The sequence below is a fragment of the Mytilus galloprovincialis genome, chromosome 5 (genome assembly GCF_965363235.1).
Source record: "Mytilus galloprovincialis chromosome 5, xbMytGall1.hap1.1, whole genome shotgun sequence".
Taxonomy (NCBI): domain Eukaryota; kingdom Metazoa; phylum Mollusca; class Bivalvia; order Mytilida; family Mytilidae; genus Mytilus; species Mytilus galloprovincialis.
The window spans coordinates 84,421,190-84,431,919 of NC_134842.1; the positions used below are offsets into that span (position 1 = coordinate 84,421,190).

The 10,730-nt window shown below is 33.0% G+C and overlaps 1 protein-coding gene across 1 annotated transcript in view; it reads right to left on the reverse strand.

Annotated features, from left to right (window-relative positions):
* The window catches only part of LOC143076563 (uncharacterized), a 29,859-nt gene extending 29,709 nt beyond the window's left edge, over nucleotides 1-150 (reverse strand). Inside the window, exon 1 of the mRNA XM_076252390.1 lies at nucleotides 67-150. The gene's annotated coding sequence lies outside the window, so the exon portion shown is untranslated. The remainder of the gene's footprint in view (nucleotides 1-66) is intronic.
* Between the last annotated feature and the right edge of the window lie 10,580 nt (nucleotides 151-10,730).

Consider the following 10,730-nt stretch of genomic DNA (forward strand, 5'->3'; position numbering starts at 1 on the left):
CGAGAGAAGCTCTACTGTGATAGTCGAGTTGACATATTTATAGACCCTCATTGATAGGATTTCAACCTACGAGAGAAGCTCTACTGTGATAGTCGAGTTGACATATTTATAGACCCTCATTGATAGGATTTCAACCTCCTGTGGTTTAGGTGATGCAAATGTCAGCCATTAATCAGAGCTTGTTTAGCATTTTCCAGATGCATCACGGGTAATCTCACAAAATCTCTCGCCGCAGAAGATATTATACTACAGTCTATGCAAAAGCCCACGAGATTCCAATCCTTCTTACTATACAAATCCTTGTTTGTACCATGGAATTAAAGATGTATGAATGCTTTTCATTTTGAATCATAACACACATATTTTCTTTTTACGTTGGGATACTTTAGTAAGATTTTCATGCCCTGGTTTTATGGGTCTAGCACACAGGCACTTGTTTCTATCCATACGAAGGTCGACTATCCATATAAATAGATATATGGATAGTCGACCTTCGTATGGATAGAAACAAGTGCCTGTGTTTATATGGATAGTCGACCTTCGAATGGATAGAAACAAGTGCCTGTGGTCTAGCAAGCCAATATGGACGCAATTACGAACGGCACTATATTTATATATCTAGCAGAATATTTCAATGACAACGATCTAAATTTATGAAACATACATTAATCTTATCTTAAACACATTTCTTTAGAAAATAAGAAGTGTAATATGGTATTTTACTTCAATATCTCCAGCAGTAGTTGTGGACGAAATTAGTGACAAAAAAAATTCTTTGAAAAGGAAATATTTCAGATTTTTTTTGTTTTTATGCAAGTTCTTTCTTCTAAGAAGCACTGAATTCTCCTTTTAGTTAGTGAACCTATGATTTTAATTTATATTCAACCTTAAGTTTCGGAGTTCTCGGGACTTTTCAATAAAAAATACTATTTTCTTCTGACAATGCTAAGGGTCACCAGAGTCTGAGAAAACGTTATTTTTTGGATTATTTGGGCAAGATAAAGGGCATCACGCATATGAACAGATTCAGGAGATATTTTTCTATCTATATAATGACAAAAGAAGGCAATTTGCACTAGTTTGTGTGCTTTATTCATGTAATTTCCAAGCTAGGGGGTCATTATTTTGACATTTACGAAAATTGAATTTTTCATCGTCTGCAATATTTACCAAGTGCGCATGACTTTTTCTTCATGAAAACACAAGTAATGTAGTGGGTTTTTAATTAATAGAAACATAAATTTATTAATAATCATGCATAAATATCATATCAGGGGGCAAACATTAAAAATCGTTCGTAATTGTGTCCAGTCGTAATTGCGTCCGGTAAGGCTAGATGAATTTAGGTCTCATTTCCGTATGAGCAGGTCCACTGTTGAACAACTATGTTCTCAGTTAGCACTTACTGGGGAAATACCCACCATACATGAACACGGCAGGTCCCCAATAGAGACAGAAAAACAGCTTCCTGATGTACATATGGTAAAATTTAAGTTAATACTATTACTAATCATGCTAATAGTAGTAAAAAGAAACAAAAACGAACATTAGTAGCCATTACCAGAGACATATAATACATATTATATGTCTCTGCCATTACACACATTTCACAGAAGCCCAAAAGTATGAACAACACAAAAACCATCATAACATTGATTGAAACCAAGTGCCCTAGAATGGTATGCAAAAGTTACTGCTCCACATGCATACATCATTTTTTGTACATGTGGCACCCATTTTTTGTACATGTGGCACCAATTATATAATATGAATTATAAAATATACCATCAGTGGCAGTGTCATTGAGACAGCAAACAACCTGCCAAAAAGATGTGTAGGATATAAGAATGGTTCATTTGAATAAAATGTCAGGATTTACCAAGCAACTGTACTGTCTTTAATAAAAGAGAAAATGAAATTATGGTATATATTCACCTTTAAATAAACAAACATGATAAATATGATATATTTCAGTTGACAGTACCAGTATGACTTATATACATGTAATTTATGGCGAATAAACTTAAACCTGCAGCTAGACATGTACACCTTACAATAATTCCATACACCAAATAGAGTAAAACTGTTGCATACAGTATAACAAAAAACAGACCAAAACACAAACACTTAACTATAACCACTGAACCATGAAAATGAGTTCAAGTTCAGATGACACCTGCCAGTTGGATTAGTCCTACAATATATGACTGGAGGTTGGTAACGTTTACATTCAACGTTTTTTATCAGTTTTTTTTTTACCATCTGTATCATTGTTGAATGTACACCTTACAGTCCTTCTATACACCGAATATACTTGACCTATTGCTTATTGTATCTGAGATATGGACTTGACCAACAAGGAGGTACACACATACCAAATATAGTTATCCTATTACTTATGATAAGAGAATTTAACATTACATAAAAATCTTTTTTTCAAGTAGTCACTGATGTACTGTAGTTGTCGTTTGTTTATGTTATTTATACCTGTTTCTCGTTTTTTTTATATAGAAGAAGGACGAAAGAAACTAGAGGGAGAGTCAAACTCATAAATCGAAAATAAACTGACAAGGCCATGGCTAAAAATGAAAAAGACAAACAGACAAACAATTGTACACATGACACAAGTTGACAACATAGAAAAGTAAAGAATAAACAACACGAACCCCACCAAAAACTAGGGGTGATCTCAGGTGCTGCGGAAGGGTAAGCAGATCCTGCTCCACATGTGGCACCCGTCGTGTTACTTATGAGATAACAAATCTGGTAAATAGTCTAATTCGGTAGGTCACATTTATGAAAGGGAATGGAATTGTTGTTACGACGTTAGGAACATATCGATATCATTTACATAACGGCCAACCAACTCCGGAATGGTAAGGAAATCCTGCTCCACCTGTGATATTCATCGTGTTGCTTATGTGATTGGTTGTTTTTTCCCGTTTGAATGGTTTAACATGTCTAGTACAATGTAGTACATTAACCTATAATCAGATAATGGCTTACTTTTATAAATTGTTACTTGGATGGAGAGTTGTCTTATTGGCACTCATACCACATCTTCCTATATCTACTAAACCACGAAAATGAGGTAAAAAATATTGGACATGTTACTGATAGAAAGTTTGTAACATGAGGCATCTATATATGAATTAAGAGAGAAGCTCTACTGTGATAGTCGAGTTGACATATTTATAGACCCTCATTGATAGGATTTCAACCTCCTGTGCCTAAACAAACAGACATCGATATGTAAGTATCTACAATCTATATTTATCAAATATTATGCTTGAAATAAGAAGTTTAAAATGGTTCTGGTGTTATGAATAATTTTTAAGATCGCAGTAAGAATACACGGCTCCATAGAATGAATTTGCATATTGACCGAAGTGACCTCACCCTATTACGCCTATTGGGCGGTCCTAACATCATTTTCTATTTTTATACTCCTTCCTCAAAAACCGGAGATGAGTGAAAATATTTATATTTTCTGATAGATATATGATTTCTTCGTGTATTGCATAAATTTCGTAGTGATTGGTGCAGTAGTTTTCCTAATTTTTCCCTTTTTTTGACTATACAAATCCTTGGTACAAACAATTCAAGAAAAGTATACTACGAAGAAAAAAAATAATTAAAGTTCAAAAATCGTTCGTAATTGTGTCCGGTGAGGCTAAGGTGTAAATTGGAATAACCGTTTCATAATAGTTTTGAATACGGTTAACATTATTTCTTAAAGGTGTAAAAAAATTGTCATTATTAACTGAATCTTCAAATTGAATAAAATAATCAAAAAGTGTAGATGTATCTAAAAAATCGTCTAAAAAAGGATAAGGCAGCAACCATTTGATTTTCTGGGGGGGGCTATGGTTTTTTTTGGAAAAAAAGTTTGTTTCCAGTTTTTGGAGAAAAAAATAATTTGTCTTTGATTCTGAGAAAAAAAAAATTGTTTGTTTCACCCTCAGCTGCCACTATATGTAATGCTAAAATTGAAAGAAAAAAATTGTTTTCGACTTGTCGCGAAAAAAATAGATTGTTTTTCGCCGCAGGCGAAAAAAAAAAGTTTGTACAGAAAAAAAAAACCATAGCCCCCCCCAGAAAATCAAATGGTTGCTGCCTAACTATGAGAAATCGCTGGTACAGCGGAAGCCATCTTGGATCGTATCGTCTGCCCTTGGATGTTCTATTATCCTGAACCGGTTCCGTCGATACGAACCGGATAATGGAAAGCACGCCAGGTCATGTTTTTTTCATATCAAACCGTTATTATTATGATTGGGTGCAGGGGCGGATCCAGCCGTTTCAAAAAGGGGGGGGGGGTTCCTAACCCATGACAAAGTGGGGGTTCCAATTACATGTCCCCATTCAAATGCATTTATCGTCCAAAAAAAAGGGGGGTTCCAACCTCCGGAACCCCCCCCCCCTGGATCCGCGCCTGGGGTGTTGAATTCCTTCCTATTATTGTTGATATGTTGATAAATATACATTTTATTGAAAGTCTCATGCAAACAAGACCGGAACAGGAAGTAGATCTGAAAAAAAGTTAACGATTTTGAGGGAAATCCGAAACAGCTGCCACCAACTCCTAACGCTAGCTTGGGTACTTATAAAGTGAGAAACGGAATCGAAACGAAACGAAACGAAATATAACGAAACGAAACGAAATATAACGAAACGAAACGAAATACAACGAAACGCAACGAAATATAGCGAAACGAAACGAAATGAAAAAATGAAGAAACGAAATGGAAAATGAAGAAACGAAATTCAACGAAATGAATCTGACCCTTATGTTATGCAATTGTATGGTGCTGTTGATGTAGTTATCATTGTTACATCCACGTTAAAACAGTATCTATACTATTAAACGAGAAGACCTCATTTTGGGTGTCGCTTCTCTTCTTTCCACAATAAATCAATCATCATGCCTCTGTGTCCCATGGGTTCAGTGCATAATCGCATTTGTCATCCATTCATATGATTATTCAGATTAAGTTATTTGGGGTGAAAAACGAGAAAAAAGACGTCCGGATATGTTTCCGTCATTGGGCGAAATTTTAAGTCAGATTAGACTTCCGGTTTGCGTTTTTCTGTATACTTTGAACATACATTAATACTACGAATACAGTGTATTTTCTGTCTTATATCCGTCATTGGACGAAATTTAAGGTGGTATGGGTGTCTTTCGCCATCTTGGATTGTAAAAAACAGAGAATCTAAGGTCCATATTTTCTATCAAATTAGCAAAATTTGATGCAGGAATGCAGAATTTAATGTGAATTTTCATTTAAAAGAACCAATTTATAAGAATATAACTTAGAAATATTAATATTTTTACAAGTGTAGATTAATTTTGGTTATTTTTGAATATTTTTCAAATTGGCATTTTAAGGGGAGGTAACTCTATAACAGTGCATTTTCTGAAGGACTCTACATGAAATTTTCCTATTTTGTCTTTTAGCCGGAAAAAACGTACGGTGACCCTATCTTTTCTTTTGATATTCTCAAAGCATTGTCTGAAAGCAATCTTTTCCTAATTTATTTTACAATTCTATCATTTTGTTTAGTTTTTATTCACAAAATTGTGTGTTTTCCTGTATAATCCATACAAAATTTGTCATTTTGTCTCAACCTGTAGCTTGAGAAAATGCACGGTGACCTTTCATTTTTATAATATTTTTGATCATGTTTCAATAGATACTACATTTTGACAAAGTATGAACAAATTCTATCATTTTTATTTTAGACTCCCATACCACCTTAAGTCAGATTAGACCTCCGGTTTGTGTTTTTATTTTTATTTTGAAACAAATGCATTTACTACGAATAAAGTGTATTTTCTGTCTGATATCATTTTCAAGTTTACTATCCACGGCAGTCACAGGGTTTATGTAATAGGGAGGGTCTGAATAATATATCAATGCCCGCTGTGGATCAATTATTAAACTGAGAATTGACTGTAAAAAGAAAATACACTTTCAGGACGTCTGGAGCGGGTGTTTTTCAGATCGAATATTATATCTAGCGTAGGTTTTTTTCAACATTCTTGAAAAAAAAAAAAATGTTCAAATTGTTTTTATTTGTATGGAATTTTATACTATATTAATAATTGAATACAGATTTTAAAGACTACAATATAAACTAGCAGTAATTTTTAGAAAATGATATTTTAAACTGGAGATTAGTCCAAATAATTATGACGTCTTGAAAGGCTATTATAATTTTTTTCTTTGACGCCTTACATCGACCGTCAAAGAAAAAAATTATAATAGCCTTTCAAGACGTCATAATTATTTGGACTAACTGGAGATATATTTTGGTGTATGTATACTTATTTGACCCTTGTCCAACATGGATGTTACAGAGACGATACGGAACGTACAGTGTCAGCTGTATCCACAGTTGACACTGAAACATGAACAAATTTCCTCCATAGAAAACATTCTCCAGGGAAATAATATTATAGTCAATCTGCCTGTTGGGTTTGGAAAGAGTATAATATTCCATTTGTTGCCCAGTGAGTATATTAATTCCATCAACTAATCAAACAATGAAACATCGTGAAAATATATATTTTTGTACACTATAACTTTTATTATAATTCGATCTTGACGGCTCTTTTAAATATTTGTCCAGTCCTAAATCGGGTTCGCAACACCACCTAACAAAAAGAATCGCTCAGGCCTGAAATCAGTCACTGTCCCTCGGCTCAGACAAGGGCCAAGTCTGCAAGTGATCATTTATAATATTAAAAAGAAAAAAATAACTTAAATGTGGAAACATTCAATGTAGATGAGTTCAAATAATTGTGAGGTCTGGCAAAGCTATTTTATCTTCAAAAATACAGATGTGTGCCCTTTTGTAACAAAAATGGGTTTTTACAACAAAATTGAAATGTACCCCTAAATATAAGAAGTATATATATATGAAGAGTTGTTCCTAACCTGTTAATTTGTGGTTTAGTTATATAATGGTAGCACTCCACTATTCACCGTAAGAAAATAAAATTAAAATTGAACCACAAAATGTTTTATCATTCTCTATTCCTGGCTTTCTAATACATTAACCTAGCTGTTTGTGTTATACATGGGTATCCGGTCGTTCCGGCCCCAAACCGATCCGGCCTCAAGTCAATCCGGCCCAAAGTCGATCCGGCCCAAGTCGATCCGGCCCCATAATAAAATATGAATAAACTATATTCACTATATGGAGGAATTTGTGACAATTTGAACAGTATATATAAACGAAATCATTAGTCTATAATTGGTTTGTTTATTCAACAATTGTCTGATGATTGTGAACTAAGGTAATGCCACTTGTAATCACTTAATTCAATCAAATCCTGGCTGGGGTTGTATATTATAAATCATAATCATTTATGAATTACAATTAATATATATCTTTATTTTTATTCCTTATCCTTATAAAAAAAAATTTTGAGGGCCTGGATCGACGTGGGACGGATCGACCCGAAAGCTTATACATGTGCATATGTACATGTATGTAATAAGTATCTTCCAAAGATTTTCAAAAGTTAAAATGGTGAAAAATAATTTCTCTATGTGTATTCATGGCAACATTCTGCATTTATTTACCATGGAATATTGCGAAAAGGGGGTGAAAATGTCACATATCCCCCATAAAATTTTAATTTTGAACTGAACTAAAATTACAATGCCTTTGAGCATTTCCTTTTCAGAAACTCTTGACAGTAATCTACCTTATGACATGATCAAATAAAAAATGGGTCTATTTCGCCTCATTATTTTTCTTAATATCGTGTATAATCACAAAGTTTGTTCCCCCAAAAAAATTGAAAAAGAACGTTACAATATATGCTGGACCAATGTTTGGTATGGATATATGCAAATACTGACTGACATACAGGAAACAGCCTCTATTACATACATTACATAATCTTGATGTTCATATAAATTAATCCTCAGCTATATATCCAAACAAGAATTTTATTCCACACTTGCTCTCTTATTTCAAAAATCCACAGGCGCCAAAATGGGAAAATACATGTACACACCTAACTGTATAAGAGTGCTTCCTGTAACACGATTTGATAGATACATGTATACTGAATAATTGTTTCCATATTTTTGTTTGTATCCAAGTATAACCACATTGGATGCCATATGTGGAGCAGGATTTGCTTACCTTTCCTGGGCACCTTAGATCACCACCAGTATTGTTAGGATGGTGTTCTGTGTACAATGTAGGTTCTATCTTGTGTTTTGGATATACATTGTACATGTAACTGTTGTTTGTCAATTTTGCATTTCATGTTTTTAGCCATTGTATTTTCAGTTCATTTTTGATTTGTTGGAATTTTATTATCTCTGGTATTTTAGCGATTCGGCCAACCTCTCTTACACAAGACCAAGCAATTTTGGGGACATCTTGAAACTAAGCAAATTTTATTTTGAATCATCAACATGATCAATATGATAAATAAAAAATATGACTACAGCTCACATATATTTGATAGGGGCTCTAGGCTACTAAAATGTATGCTTCTGAATAATAATAATGATTAAGCTCTATAGATTTTTTACAATGGGGTTAGTTCATGTAAACGGCCAACAGATTCTACATACAAAAAATATTACTTGCATTTGTATATCTCTGAATGTTTATATTTTTTAAAGAAATATTTGAAGACCTTGGAAGAGTGCAGAATAAGGTATTGGTGGTGTCTCCTCTAAATGCCATTATGGAAGATCAATGTAAAAAGTTGAACAAGATTAATGTCAAGGTTGTTCAGCTTAGCCAGAAGTGCCAGATCATTGAGAACAACAAAGACAGCTGTGAAAATGGTATGTATTCATGGTATTATCAATATGTACATGATGAATAGCAACCAAACAGTATACAAAATGTAGCATAAAACAATAACATCAAGAAGGCAACATATACTTTTTTGCATTTGTTTCTAAACAATACCTGATTCTGAATAAGAAGGAATTATTTTATAATGTTTTCATTATTAGCAAATTTTCTGAATGTGAATGTTAAAATAACTTTAATAATTTGAGTTTATTTTCTGTAATAAGTTCAGTATGGGAAAGACCTCTTTATTATAATTGAGGTTTATCTTTTTCTGCCGAAATGAAACATTAACTTGATTAATGAGAAATCAACTGTCTGAGAAACTAAGAAAATTTTCACATTTATTACTGTATTATTTAAGAAATATTAAATACTCAAAAGTGAAAAAGATTCTCCTCATATTGGTGCCTTTATCTTCATTTTTAAATGGATATTGGCATTGATGTACATTGAAGGGTTGCGTGATGCATGGGATCGAATCCCTTTGAGGTCAAGCCCTTACTTCTCAAACTGAACAAATTACTTATCTATGTATATAATATAGTCATACAGGAATCACTTAGTGCCAGTATCATTCTGACACACCCTGAGGGACTGTTAGTTGCAGAAAATGGTGTTAAATTGTTACAAGCATTAGAGGGAAAAGTTGGCGCAATTGTCATTGATGAATGTCACAAAATTGATGACTGGTAATTCAGAAGTTTCCATTGTTGAACATTAGATTTTTTTAAAGGCTTTTGTATTTTGTATAATTTCTGAAATTGTTATTGAAAGTTAAAATGTTATTTGTTAGTTATTTTGTAGTTTTATCATGTTTATGCACACTATTGCAGTACAGATTACCAGTAGCCATAAAATCACTCTTATCAGAACTCTGATAATTTAACAAAATTAATTTAATTCAATTTCAAGTGGAATACATTAATCTTTTCGATTTATTACTGATTTATAGCCTGGTTGGCATGTTTACACAGAAGAAATTTTAAGGTAACATTATGGACTAAGGGAAATAACTCAATTTGAAATGTCAAAATGTTTTTTTTTTTATAATAACAAAAAGTTGTTAACTTGAGCCTTTCATAACTTCTCTTTGAACAAGGAAAACAATTTTATTAGTTTTTGGAACATACTTTGGTTTCTTAAGTGTTTCAGTTGTTGTAATTTCAAAGTTTTGAAAGTTAACTCAACTTGGTTTGTTATAGAAATTTTCAATGTTGTTAACAAGAGGTTTTCCAACCACCCTATTTTAATCATATGTATTTGCACAAGTTTTTTTTTTAACAGATATATAACTTGTTACAGTATCTATAGTCCAGTCGATTTGTGAAGATTTTTGACAAAATTGCTCAGATTGTGGTAAAAGCATGAAATTAGGCATAGTAGTAGTATATGTCATGGACAACATTTTTAGCTATGGACCCAATCTAAAAATCGATATTGGCGGAAGCGGCGGCCATTTTAAGATGGCGGCCGTTTGATCTCAATAGATTAATAATAGAAAATCATGAAAATAATATTAGAGAAGACATTGACATGAAATCTGGTTGATAGAATAACAGTGCTGAATCAAATTGTCTTGTAGAACAAAAGTTTTGGAAATATTACCCCATATTGAATGGCGGCCATCTTGAATTTTTTTAAGCCAAACTATATAGTCATTATTCGATATAATAAAAAAAAAATGCATTATGGAAGATAAATACAAATGCATTTGTTTGAGCTATATAAACAGGACAAAAAGCTATCCTTTCCCACTCCCCCAAGTTATTCTTCTGTTTTGTGTACAAAAGCATTAAAACGCAGACACGAAGGGGATCATAAAATGAACTATTACTCTGAAAGCAATATTCATGCAACCGCTTGTTCGACATAAAATAACAGGAGAATTTTAT